We start from the raw sequence: 15,240 nt of genomic DNA on the forward strand, positions 1-15,240 counted from the left end.
CAATTCAGATTTTACTGAACAAACCTCCTAATGATAACTATTTTTTTTAAGAATAAAAAACTTACAATGCACTGTTCCAAATTATTATGCAAATTCTATTTAAGTGTCACAAAGATTAGATTTTTTGGTTTTCAATTAAAATCATGGATGGCATTGTGTCTCAATGCCTTTTACGAGGTATGAAAACAGATATTTCAAGAAAACTTAAGCGTCATCATTGCATTATGGATGGTTGGTGGAAGGCTGCAACGTCAGCAAGGAGGTGGTGAAGTCATGTTTTGGGCCGGAATCATGGGAAGAGAGCTGGTTGGCCCCTTTAGGGTCCCCGAAGGTGTAAAGATGACCTCTGCAAAGCATGTGGAAGGTGTAAAGATGACCTCTGCAAAGCATGTGGAGTTTCTGACTGACCACTTTCTTCCCTGGTACAGAAGGAACAACTAGAAGGACATCTTGCAAACAAATTCAAGCAGAAACTGTCCAAAAACTAACAAGTTTAATGGATACAAGACTTGTGAAGCTGCTATCAAATAAGAGGTCCTATGTTAAAATGTAATGTGACCTGTTAAAATGTTTAAAAAGTTAAAATGTTGTTAAAAGTTTGATTGAAATAGCTTTTGATTTCAGTAAATATACTGCAAACACAACAAATGACAATTTTCAGTTCTTTACAACCTATAAAGTGTTTTGAAACTTACTGTGCGTAATAATTTGGAACAATGCATTGTAAGTTTTTTTATTCTTAAAAAAAATACTGTTATCATTAGGAGGTTTGTTCAATAAAATTTGAATTGTACTCTTATTAGTTGATAACATGAGAATTATGCTGACTGTTATTTCCATCAATTATTTTGTAAATGAGAAAAATATAATTTGCATAATAATTTGGAACAGGGTGAATAGGTAAGTAAGATAGAAGGGTGGCGAACCAACTTGCATTTTTTTCATCATATAGGAATTTCAGCCATGTAGTTAGCAGCCTTAGTAATACATGGAACAGCCTTCTTAAAGTTAAAATTGTTTCCAATTGTAATTTAACCTCTAGGTGTCCTTATGCATCTGCTGAATAGTTTCGGGTGTCTAAACAGTTCTGCGTGTTTGCCCCTCTCTGTTCTTTTTTGTTACAAAGTTTGTTTTATTGAGCAAAGTGCATATAGTAATATATGCATCCCTGTTAAGAAAGAAGTTTAAGGAACATGCCCTTCTCACAGTCACTGGCCTGTTAGCATTGTTGATTTTGTGTAATAATTAGCAAATGAATACCATTAACCTCAGTACTTAAAAACACCCTAGCTGTAGATGTTCGTGACAAGTTCCACATTCTCTGACATAAGGTGTCAGTAGGTGAAAGATTCAGTTAAGTTTGTTTTACTTACTCATTTCTTTCTGCTGTTTAGAAGATGAGAAACCCAGTTGTTTATATTGGCTAAAATTTTAATTTTAGTTAGATTTTGTCTGCTGAATAATTCTTGCCAAATTAACTTTTCATTGACTCCTTCCCTGCTGCTCAGTACTATAATAAAAATCACCAATGTTACATATATTTACAGTCAAATCATTAAAATACCATGTTGCTTACGTTACGTTAATTGTAATGAGACATGTAAATGTGTATTGACTACCGCCAATATGTACAGTGGAGGAAATAATTATTTGACCCCTCACTGATTTTGTAAGTTTGTCCAATGACAAAGAAATGAAAAGTCTCAGAACAGTATCATTTCAATGGTAGGTTTATTTTAACAGTGGCAGATAGCACATCAAAAGGAAAATCGAAAAAATAACTTTAAATAAAAGATAGCAACTGATTTGCATTTCATTGAGTGAAATAAGTTTTTGAACCCCTACCAACCATTAAGAGTTCTGGCTCCCACAGAGGAGGTTAGACACTTCTACTCAATTAGTCAACCTCATTAAGGACACCTGTCTTAACTAGTCACCTGTATAAAAGACACCTGTCCACAGAATCAATCAATCAAGCAGACTCCAAACTCTCCAACATGGGAAAGACCAAAGAGCTGTCCAAGGATGTCAGAAACAAAATTGTAGACCTGCACAAGGCTGGAATGGGCTACAAAACCATTAGCAAGAAGCTGGGAGAGAAGGTGACAACTGTTGGTGAGATTGTTCGAAAATGGAAGGAGCACAAAATGACCATCAATCGACCTCGCTCTGGGGCTCCACGCAAGATCTCACCTCGTGGGGTGTCAATGATTCTGAGAAAGGTTCAAAAGCATCCTAGAACTACACGGGAGGAGTTAGTTAATGACCTCAAATTAGCAGGGACCACAGTCACCAAGAAAACCATTGGAAACACATTACACCGCAATGGATTAAAATCCTGCAGGGCTCGCAAGGTCCCCCTGCTCAAGAAGGCACATGTGCAGGCCCGTCTGAAGTTTGCCAATGAACACCTGAATGATTCTGTGAGTGACTGGGAGAAGGTGCTTTGGTCTGATGAGACCAAAATAGAGCTCTTTGGCATTAACTCAACTCGCTGTGTTTGGAGAAAGAAAAATGCTGCCTATGACCCCCAAAACACCGTCCCCACCGTCAAGCATGGGGGTGGAAACATTTTGCTTTGGGGGTGTTTTTCTGCTAAGGGCACAGGACAACTTATTCGCATTAACGGGAAAATGGACGGAGCCATGTATCGTGAAATCCTGAACGACAACCTCCTTCCCTCTGCCAGGAAACTGAAAATGGGTCGTGGATGGGTGTTCCAGCACGACAATGACCCAAAACATACAGCAAAGGCAACAAAGGAGTGGCTCAAGAAGAAGCACATTAAGGTCATGGAGTGGCCTAGTCATTCTCCGGACCTTAATCCAATAGAAAACCTATGGAGGGAGCTCAAGCTCAGAGTTGCACAGAGACAGCCTCGAAACCTTAGGGATTTAGAGATGATCTGCAAAGAGGAGTGGACCAACATTCCTCCTAAAATGTGCGCAAACTTGGTCATCAATTACAAGAAACGTTTGACCTCTGTGCTTGCAAACAAGGGTTTTTCCACTAAGTATTAAGTCTTTTTTAGTTAGAGGGTTCAAAAACTTATTTCACTCAATGAAATGCAAATCAGTTGCTATCTTTTATTTAAAGTTAATTTTTCGATTTTCCTTTTGATGTGCTATCTGCCACTGTTAAAATAAACCTACCATTGAAATGATACTGTTCTGAGACTTTTCATTTCTTTGTCATTGGACAAAATCAGTGAGGGGTCAAATAATTATTTCCTCCACTGTATATATTTCTATGAGGAGGATTTATCAATATGTGAGATTAAACTTCACCACACAAAAACTTACCCTATATCTATTTATTCATATGGGATTTTTAGAAGTGTATTTATCAAATAGTGAATTCTAACTTTCACGCATTGATAAATATGAACAGAAAGTGGCTGAGTTTTCCTGTGGTGAGCTTTAATCTCACATCTTGATACCTTATGGGGCCTATTAATTAAAGTCTGAATGAGTACGAATGAGGAAAATTAAAAAATTTTTCGCTTTGAGAACGCATATTTTCTAAGATATTTTCGTTAAATTGCGCAACTTTTTTGCTCTTTGCGTCAATTTGTGCAACAAAATCTTATTTGTGGCAACAACTGCGAACATTTCGGAATTCATTCAAGTTTCCATATCGTGACTTTTGTTTGGTCAGGTTGGAGCTGCAGAGTGGCATTGAGTCCTATGGAAACCTTCCAAAATCATGCATTGAAAGTCAGAAAGGTTTTTGCGGCGCTTACGATCGTTCGGACACATTCGTAATTTTGTAACTTTCGGATCGCACCACAATTATTTTTGTGCGACCACGACACTAATTTTTGCGCAATTAACGCACATCATACATTATCGTGGGTAGTCCGAATTTTTTCCAGTCGTGCTTTTAATTGGCGAAAATTCATACTTTGATAAATGTGCCCCTATGTGTTTAAATAAACATTGAGGGCAAAATATTTAATGTTTTAAATAATTTGATACTAGTACAGATTTTCATTTACAGAGCTTAAAAAAAAAAATTGGAAATTCTACTGTTTTTCTATGGAAATAGGTGAACAATGAGAGAGGCTGATTTACAAAAATTAAAATATTGTTCACGTTCAAGTAAACAACATATTCTCCCCCTTACTCAAAATCTTTTTCTGTGTATTCAAATTTAGTTCAGCATGAAAATCTTTTGTTTCTTTTTACCAAGCCCAATTAGTACCCTTGCAATATACTAAAGCATTTTTTTCAAAACACGGCTCATATAATAACAGGTTGCTAGCAGTATACAAGTTGGTCTTGGTATCATCTGCATAAAGATATATTGGAATCCAAATGACTGAATCAGTTTTTAGTTGTGATGTAAAAGGAGAGGAGATCAGGGGGCATAAGATCTAGTTTTAAGAAATACCAGCAGCAAGGGGGAGTGAGAAGTAAAAATGGAAAAGCAACTCAGAAGGCTCAGAAAGATTGGCTGTAAATCAGGAAAAAGCAGAGAGAAGAAGCTGAAAACATGGTTCAAGGCAGCATGTTGTATGGTTAGTGCAATCCAGAATAGTGCTGCTAGGTATATACATTTTCTGTTGACATTTTTTTTTTAACTTTATTTTTATTATATTTTTTCAGCAAGAATAACATTGATACATATTGTCATAGACAATGGCCAATAACATAGATACAACAGAAGCAGATAAAGAGGAAAGAATAAATAAGATGGATTAAAATAAAATGGAGTAATGGCATCAAGAATCAGTATAAGTCTTTCAAATCTCACAAGCTTTGTGTTTTTTTTTTTTCTGCTTCATTCTAATGGAAGTGCTGACTTAAAATTCAAGTTTGAAGATACTTTATGACCTGTTAACGAGCTGGTATCTGTTGGTGTTTCCACAGTCTAGCTAATGCAAGTTTACTAGGTTTTAAAATTATTGCATTTCACATTATAAGTGGTTTGTTTCTTAAAGGTGAACCATTTGGAAGGTCCTGCCATTCTTTCTGGGTGACATCAGAAAGAAGTTGTATTATTGCAACATTTTAGATAACTTTAACGGTGTTAAGTACTAATTATATAACAGCTTGTAAAAGTTTTCTTGATGTGTAATACTTTTAGGTAGTTTTTGTTTCCTGGAAATAGCATATAACCAATCTTCATTAGAGAGTTTTTCACTAGAATTTGTTCCGATATAACACTTGGCAAACCTTTATTGGTATCTGATTTAGAAGACGTAACAGTCAAATATAGTAAGAGGGCACAGTTTTTTCTTTGGCTGGGAATTCAAAATGTCCCTTAGTTGTAAATATTTGTGAAATTCTGAGATATTTCCAGAGATATTTCTTGTTTTAGAATTTCAAATGGATTCTAATGATCCAACGAAAAATGTCAATAGGTAAACAACGGAATATATATAAAATTTTTAGTGACAAGTGACAACATTTTTAAAGCAGCTATCATGCCTATCCATGTGTGTATAATGATTTCCAGTTATTTATTTATTCCTTTATGTTTTGTACAAAGGGAAGATAATTAAATTGATATAATTTAGTAGGATCTTTTGTAAATTTTATCCCAAGAAAATTAATGTAGTCATTATGCCATTGAAATTTGAATCGTTGTTTAAGTTTCTTTAGTATGGTAGGAGAAATATTTAACGCTAGGCTTTATTTTTATTTATTTTGCAGTACAGGTATGGGATCCCTTATCCAGAAACCCATTATCCAGAAAGCTCCAAATTACAGAAAGCCCATCTCCCATAGACTGCATTTTAATCAAATAATTCAGAATTTTAAAACTGATTTAGTTTTTCTCTGTAGAAATAAAACAGTACCTTGTAATTGATCCCAACTAAGATATAAATAATCCCATTACCCATTCTGGATAATGGGTCCTATACTTGTATAATTTCCCCAAAATCTTTCATTAGTTCCATTGGTTTAGGAAGAGAGTTTACAGGATAGGATAATGTTTTCACGATAAAAAAAAAAAAGACTGGCTGATGCGGGGTGTAAACATATACTACAGAACTGATGTCCGAGTTCATGATAAACAATGAGAACTTTAATTAACAATGTTACAACAGTGATAACAAGCAGCGAAGCACATTATTGATATACAGACTTGAATAGTTGAAATCGCACAATCCACAATCAGATCAAAAGTCGAAGCTGGCAGCAACAAACTAAGTGGTGGACAGGCCAAGGGTCAGTACCGGGGAATCCAAAGAACAGGACAAGGAGGGACTGGGAGCAGAAACGTCTGAAGGCAGAGACCAGGAACAGAACCTCAGAAGGCAGGAATCAAGGACCAGAACAGGATACCAGAGGCCAGATCACAGAAAGAAACTCAATGACCAAGCAAGGTGCAATGGTCAGGGACAAGGTTATAAAGGGTCATGATTGCAAGATGGAAGACACATGAGAATAATGAGATAGGCAGAGGAAAGGTACCAAGGAGAAAGAATACAAGGAGAGTGACAGGAGAATTGGTCAGGACTAGCCCAAAGCACCTCCAGTGGCTCAGGAGGTAAATGCACACCGCTAAAAATACACATACCAGGATTCGAATCCTGGATGATCCTGACAAGCAAATTCTTTACATCTTGCTAAAGTTGAAGCGGATAAATCAGCAAAAGTGTTAATCATTTTAAATTGACCCGAAAAACCTGAAACCTCTGAGAAATTAGTCTTTTATGTAGAAATGGTACCTCACTATTACATCCCTTGAGGCTGGAGTCGGTGGATTATGTGCTTTAGGTAAGCGATATACAGGGAAATGTTCAGGAACTTGTGTCACTACTGCAATTATTAGATTTATGAGGAACTTTGAGAAACTTTTGACCTTGAATCTCCTTGATCTGTCTTCTATGTCTGTGACTATTCTTCAGAAAAGATATGTCTTCCTCTACTCTGGTGCAAATATCTACAGTTTTATTATGTGCAGAAACCATTTGCTCTACTTTATTCTCCTGGTGTGCTGTTCTGTCACCTGTTCCTCTCACTTCATTTTTTATATCTGATAGTATTTGTCTCAAGTCAGTTTGAAGTGTTATAATGAATTTAACAGCTCATTTAATTTGCTTTCAGTAATGGATTGGTTTGTCTCACCATTTGTATCTATCTCTGTTTGTATTTCATTGGAGTGAATTACAGTCAGTAGTGACAGACTTGCTACACCATTTTGTGAATGCTGCTCTTCTTGAACTGTGTCATGAAGTGCTGTTATTCTGAGAGGTCAAGCATTCTTTTTTGATTTGCCCATGTTGTAGAGGTATGTTGAGCTCTCTGGAGTATTAGTATCTGAGCTATTTGAGCATAGCTACCTATTTGTTTATTTTGTATTTAGAAGGGGGCCTATGTCGCATACTTTTCCCCCCTTTTATCATTAGTATTTTACTTATTCACATTGTATGTGGACTGCCAGAGTCTGATGCCCACAGTATTTTTAAGTAATGCAAAGTTCAAAGAGGTTTAAATATTTGTAAGTATTCAAATACAATTTTACAGTATCAATGGCAACAAGCCTGCTGAAGGGATTACTAACTACTTTAGAATCGTACCTGAGAACACATTGCTTACCCTTTCTGCTTTTGTAAGACTTAATTAAGTTTAAGTGTGTGTTAAATGCCCTTGCGCATGAATGACTTCCATCAAATTAACAAATGCACATAGTAATGTGGGAACCAAGAGAATAGGTTATTGGTTATTTATAAGGTTTGTTTATTTTGGGGGTATGGGAGCTGTGTGAACCTGCATTTGAATGCACATTGTATTGATTCATGTTTGACAACTTTTCATGAAAGAGAATGCTGCTAAGTTGGTCTGTGTTTTTTATCCATGGGATTTACATTTTATGACTTTAACTATAACCAATATGTTTTATGTCAACGTGTAACTAAAACATATGTTGAATAGAATGTATGCCCCAGTTGCTAAGTTGTGTCTAACCTTTATTTTCCTCAACAGTGTGTATAGTATGTGAATAGTAGTAACCTGAAACATAATTTTCCTCATGTAACAAATCTAAAACGAAATGCATAAGAACACTAAGGGGGTGATTTATCAATGGTCAAGTTTTTTCTCAATTTGAGCTTATTTGAGTTATGGTTTGAGAACTCAAATGTCTGGAATGCAAAAAACCCAAAAACTCGATGTTAGAATTTGCCATCTAAAAGCTTGCAAGTTTCTACAGAAGTCAAGGGAGCTGTCATAGGCAAAGTGAAGCCATATTCTCAAACTCAAATTTTTTGAGTTTTTAGAGCTTTTGAGATATTTGAATTTTTTATTTGAACAGGTTTTCTTTATTAATGAATAAGCGACCATTTGATATGCAAGTTTATTTGTTTTAGAAAAACAAACTCGTAAATTAATAAGTAAAGCACCTAAAGCAGACATTTACTAATGTTCATATTTTTTTCCGCGATTCAAGGTTTTTTGTGCTAAAGCTTTCATATTAAAAAAAATACTTTTTTTCCACTCATTTTGTGTCAAAACCACAAAAAATGAGAAAGTAAAAATACGCCATCTATGATCTTTATTTAATCTGTGGCCTCTGGGTTTTTCTGTTTTAAGTCCACAAAAATTGTATGAAACTTAATAACCATAAAAAATGTGCCATTTCATGTTCTTTTCATTTCGTTGATGAATCTACCTTTAATGTTAAGTTCCTTAACAAAATTACCTCTCCTTTTATAAAGAATAGAGGGATTATATGCTGAACGTGGAGGCAAATTTATTGACATTTGTATTTTTGTGCTATTAGAGTTACAAACTAATTTCCACTAAACCCACAAATATCTAGTCATTTGTTAAGAGATCCAACTTGAAAAAGCATTAACTTATTAAAATGCAGAACAAATACATGGATGTCCAGTCATTTATTAAAAGATAAGAATATAAAAAGCACAAATTAAACAAATTAAAATGTGGAACAAAAATGACAAGGTGGTGTTTTGGTTTGGTTTTTACATTTCCATACACATTTTTGTAGACTTACATAGTTACATCGTTAAGTGGCTTGAAAAAAAGACCAAAGTCCATCAAGTTCAAAGTCCATCAGTTCAGTGCAAACATAATGACCTATCTATATAGAGGCAGATTTATCAATGTTTGATTTTTTTCACATTTCTAGTTTTTTACACTAAAAAAAACTTGAATTGGAATTGTGGTTCAAAAATTTGAATGCCTAATATTTATTTTATGCAAAAAAAAACCTGAAAATTCAAATATAAAAATTTGCAATGTAAAATTTTGTGATTTTCTATAGAAGTCAATGGGAGTTGTCCTAGGCAAAGTCAAGCCATATTTTCTATTTGAGATATTTGAGTTTTTCGACAATGTAAACATTCTGAGTGTGTGTAAGGGGTCCATTCCTGAAACCACAAATTTTTTTTGCATTTTTTCTAATTTATAGAACTTTCCGTTATCTCCACAATATTTTTGTTAAAACTCCACAACTTTTTCGTGGTTTTCATTAACTTCCACGAAAAAGTCGTATTTTTCTAAACAACTACAAACATTTTGGAATTCATTCAAGCTTTGGTATCGTGACCATCTTTTGGGCAGGTTGGATCTTTAGAGTGCCATTGAGTCCTGTGGAAGGCTCCAAAATCATGTATTGAAGGTTTCAAAGCCTTAAACCTTTTCACCCCGTTTACGATCGTTCGTATCCGAAAATTTGGTGACTTTCGTACAATATTCGCACAATATTTTCGTATGACCGACAAATGAATTTTCATGACATTTTCGAACATCGTAAATTATCATGCTTACTCCAAATTTTTTCCAAATATGATTTTAAACACCCAAAAAAATAGTCGTCGTTCTGATTTAAAAAAACACCACTAACTAACTTGTAACAAAGTTAGCTTTCACTACTTATCACCAGCTTATAGCCAAGCATTATGTTTTATCTTCTATATGCTCTTGAGTGCAAATATAAAATTCCCAAATATAGATATCTATCTAAATAGATACATTTTAAGTAAGTTGATAACCACATATGTATAGGCTTCCAAAAACATGTAGTTTCTAGAGACTCCAAAATAGTGTTCAGAATAATAGCAGTGTGTTTAAAGGAGACATTTTATATAAAGTTCATATTCAGTTATAATATTCATTCTCCCTCAAAATGTTAAATTATGCAGAAAGAAAGATGTTTTGAAAGCATTTTACCACCTAAAACTGCCATTATATGAGAGCTGCCTACACAACTTCACTGATCAGAAGTCAGAGCCAAATGAGACATGGGAGTGTCCTTCAGTCTCCCACAGGTACTGGTCACAGCACTGACTGACAGGCTTTACTCAGCAGCAGCAGGGAAAACCCCTCCCTCCTTCTGTGTCTCTCTGCTTGTGCTGCTGCGGGGGGGGGGGGAGAGGAGTGAGTAGAGCAGGAAGGGACTGCCTGTGACATCTCTAAGCCCCGCCCCTCTATGAATATTCACTTCACTTTAAGTAGGTGAGGGTGTCATAGAAGTCTATGAGGGCCAGCGGGCTCTGAGGGATATACTAAAGCAGGGATCCCCAACCTTTTATACCCACGAGTCACATTCAAATGTAAAGTGAGTCGGGGAGCAACACAAGCATAAACTAAAGTTCCTGGGGGTGCCAAATAAGGGTTGTGATTGGCTATTTTGTCAGTACAATTGGTTTTTATGCAAACAAAACTTGCCTCCAAGCCAGGAATTCATAAATAAGCAGCTGCTTTGAGGCCACTGAGAGCAACATCTAAAGGGTTGGGGAGCAACATGTTGCCCCTGAGCCACTGGTTGGGGACCCCTGTACTAAAGAAGGAAGCTGGCATAAGGTCTGGGTAGAGCACAATTTTCAAGCAGTTATGGACATATTTTAACCCAAAGGTATTAAAATAAAAGCACTTCCTTCTAGTTTATATTATTTGACATGGTTTAGTGCATTGTAAAAATTTATGGTATATATCCCCTTTAAAAAAGTGAATAAACTCAAAATCCTTATAATAGCTTTTATTTCCACACACACAAAAACATTGGGAACACTGCACATTCTATTTCAAATCAAAACACCTGTTTTTTTCATAGAATGAAGGACCTCTCAATAATTAAACTCCAAACTACTGTTATTTTGAACAATAATCTGTATAACTGAATCAATTAATGATTCAATTACACAGAATCAGCAGCATACATGTCATTTCTGTAGGTACTCTACTATACCTACTAATAAATTATTTGCCATGTAAAAAAATTATTGCTACCAAAAACAGTAATTGATCAGGTTAGTGATGTCAGACTGCTAATATTCGGAACACATTTGTTGTATATATGTATATATGTGTGAATTTTTTATTGCATTTATCAACATTGAATCTTATCTGACATTTAGCTGTCCAATCTACCCAAGCCTCATACCGTATATACTCGAGTATAAGCCGATCCGAATATAAGCCGAGGTATCTAATTTTACCTAAGAAAACTGGAAAAACTTATTTACTCGAGTATAAGCCTAGGGTGGGAAATGCAGCAGCTACTGCTAAGTTTTAACAATCAAAATAAATACCAATAAAATTACATTAATTGAGGCATCAGTGGGGTATATGTTTTTTAATATTTATTTCAAAGAAAAACAGTAAACTAGCTCTGTAAGCAGAGAAGAGGGTCAACAAAAACAATATGAGTACTACCCCAGGCTCATTGCACATTGGCAAACTGGCAGCAGACCCAGTCCCGGAGGAGATGTAAGGGGAAATAAGTATTGCTAGTGGGAGCCTAGGCCAGGGCACTAGAGGGTCTGGTTGCAGGTGGCCTAACTTGCACACAAAGGAGAGAGGGTGCTAGTCTAGAGGGACCCATGGCACCCGACTCGAGTATAAGCTGAGGGTGACTTTTTCAGCACATTTTGGGTGCTGAAAAACTAGGCTTATACCCGAGTATATACAGTAATTGCAAAACAGTTTTCTCCTGCTTGGATGCTTTTCTCATGTCTACCACTAGGGGCATGTGAGCATGGTTAGCAAACTATCAATGTTAAGGATCCTTGTTTTTTTTACTCTCTCTATAATACTTAAATCCAGCCCTCAGTAACTTTTTGAAAGGGTATGTGGGGTGTCAGAAATCACTGCCTTTCATTGTATTTAGTATAAGTAAACCTTTTTTTTTCTATCAGTAAAATTACTCTAAACAACCTCCAGAATTACCTACCTTTGTCCCAGCATTCTCTCTGACCTGGTTCCTCAGTTAGAAGTTAATTGTTTTTCTTTGCTTTCTTGTGCAGAGTGAAGCCCTGCCCCCAGTTCCTGTTCAGTTCTCTCTTCAATTCGACTACCTGTTGTCGACCAGGAGAGCCTTCTGGGCATGCCTGGAGGCAGCAGGAGCTAGTCTCTGCATTAGCAGGGTTTTTTTCATGAGAGAACTGAACAGGAAGTGGGTGCGGGGCTTCACTCTGCACAAGGAAGCAAAGAAAATGATTAACTTCTAACTGAGGGACCAGGTCAGAGAGAATGCTGACCTTTTTCTCCATAATAACAAAACCTTTGTTACCTGAAGTACCTTATACTTCATCCCAACTAAGAGGGATCCTTCCTTACTTTTTTGAATCCATTGCATTACATACAAAAAATACCAAAATACCTTTTTACACAAAATGCAATGTGTATCATACTAACATTAGAACAAATTATTATGGTCTGTGTTACATTCTACTGCGTGTTAAACTTTCCCATCTCCTAGGTAAAAGAGGAAATTACTGAATGAGTGGATATTATTTCTTACTCTACTGTTACAAATAGTTGGCCGTATCCCACTAGTTTATTAATTATTCAACCAATCTTTTCATATTGCTTTGAATTTCCCCAGTTGGCCTCCCTCCTCATATGATCTTTTATACAAAGGTAATGCCTTTCCTGACAACATTAGCCATTGTAGTGTGTCCAGAGGCGATGCTCACATCCAGTTCAATACAAGATTCTTGTGAGAATAAAATAAAACTGGCTTTAATAGAATTCCCCTATATTTCAACAGGGTATCAGAATGCACTGCCCCCATTTGCCAAACTTCAGGGGCCAGCCTGACTGGAACTTTCTTTATTTCAGAATATGACTAATTACCTCCCCAATATATTGTAACTTTATAGTAGTCACAGACTAAATGTTAAATTTCTGCGTTACATATGCTACACATAGGGCAGGCAATGCTTAGACCAGTATGTCTTAGTCAGCAAAGTCAGGCAAATAGTAATACTGATGTATAAATTTTAAACTAATGATGCTGCCTGAAATTGTATCATGACATATAGCTTATTGGCTTCTTTAAATGGGCTGTTCCACTTTAAATCAAATTTCAGCAGATGTCTGGTTGTTGGGGTCTTGCTTAACTTAGCAACCACACAGAGGTTTGAATGAGAGACTGGAATATGAATAGGAAAGGGACTAAATAAAAATATACGGAATAAAAAGTAACAATAAAACTGGAAGTTCTGCAGGGGTCAATGACCCCCATTTTAAATCTGGACAGAGGCAAACTTTCAAAAAACACCAGGGTCATAAGTGGAGGGTGACTTTTTTGTTTGGGGAGGAAAATTATATGCAGTGAAATGCAGTGGTTACTGATTCCAGATTTTCAGCCATGCCCTTGTACTATAACACTGTCACTGAAACACACCCTAACTAACTAGAAATGAGCAAAAAAAGACAAAAGTAAGAAAAAGGGGGAAAGAGTTAATTTAGGGCTCGACAAGGGTTATATGGATATTTTAGATGTCAGGCGCAAAAACTATTTAATTTCAGCTAGTGATTCAGCCTTTAGAACATATACAGTATAGTACCTGTGGGAGTGGGATGAAATCTGCCGCAAAAGTTCAGAGTTGGTGAGGTTCTTAGGTAAAGTTACAGCCAGCAGATCCTTCTTATCACTCTTAATTTCTGCAGTGCCTTTAGTTTGTAATATCTCCCCAGCCCTGCCTACAGCTGTTCCTTGATTGGCCAGTTTTACTGTCTGTTAAGAGAGCTGTGCTCTGATTGGAGAAGGCACAAGAAGAAAGATCCCGTCAGAGCACAGCTGATTACAACAGAACCGGAGCTTGCACAAATGCAAGATTTCCCCATTGTTAAAGGTTCCATGGCGCCAAGCAGGTTTGGGGACACTCAAATATTATTTGAGTGTCTTTTATAGTTTTGTATAAATGATGATATAAACAGTTCTTTGGTAAAGGGAACTGAGACTTTTGGGTTTTGCTGTATGTATTTATAGAATTTTAACTAGTTTTACACTCCAATGGGGTTATGTTAAATAATTACATTGGTTTGAAAAAAGGGTCCATCAAGTTCAACCCTTCCAAGTAAACCCAGCACACACAAACCTATACTGACCTACCTATACACTCACATACATAAACTATATATACCAACATCAATATTTACTGTAGATTTTAGTATCACAATGCTTGTTCAAGAACTCATCCAAGCCCCTCTCAAAGACATTGAGAATCTGCCATCACAACATCACTAAGAAGTGCATTCCACAATCTCACTGCCCTTACTGTGAAAAATCACTTACGCTGCTTTAAATGAAAGTTCCGTTCCTCCAATCTAAAGGGGTGGCCTCTGGTGCATTGGTCGTTTTTATGGAAAAAAAAAAAAACATCCCCTACCTGCCTATAATCCCCTCTAATGTACTTGTACAGAGTAATCATGTCCCCTTGCAAGCGCCTCTTTTCCAGAGAAAACAACCCCAACCTTGACAGTCTAACCTCATAGTTTAAATCTTCCATCCCCTTTACCAGTTTAGTTGCACGTCTCTGTACTCTCTCCAGCTCATTAATATCCTTCTTAAGGACTGGAGCAAACTTTAGCAAAATCTAAGTAGATGACATCCACTGCCATTCCAGCATTGATCTTCCTGCTCATCTCCTCATAAAAGGCAATTCAGTTAGTTTGGCAAGATCTGTTACACATAAAACCATGCTGGCACAAACTTATAGTATTGTTATTTGCAATGTATTCAAGTACCCTATCCCTTATTACCCCTTCCAAATGCTTTCCTACTACTGATGCCAGACTAACAGGCCTTTAGTTTTCAGGAGGAGAATGGGATCCCTTTTTAAATAACTGCACCACATAAGCTATTCGCTTCTCAACTCTTTTATTTGCTTCTAACACTTTTATTCCACCATAAAGGTTTTGCTTTGCAATGCCTATCCTTGCTTACAAGGGGAATATAATAAAATAGTAAGTTAGGTTGAAAAAAGATAAGCGTTCATCAAGTTCAACCATAATGCCTATATAAAACTGCTAGTTG

The 15,240-nt window shown here is 36.3% G+C and overlaps 1 protein-coding gene across 5 annotated transcripts in view; it reads left to right on the plus strand.

Annotated features, from left to right (window-relative positions):
- Positions 1-15,240, plus strand: part of fto (FTO alpha-ketoglutarate dependent dioxygenase) — a 175,939-nt gene that overhangs the window by 8,266 nt on the left and 152,433 nt on the right.

Source organism: Xenopus tropicalis, chromosome 4 (genome assembly GCF_000004195.4).
Source record: "Xenopus tropicalis strain Nigerian chromosome 4, UCB_Xtro_10.0, whole genome shotgun sequence".
Classification (NCBI taxonomy): Eukaryota; Metazoa; Chordata; class Amphibia; order Anura; family Pipidae; genus Xenopus; species Xenopus tropicalis.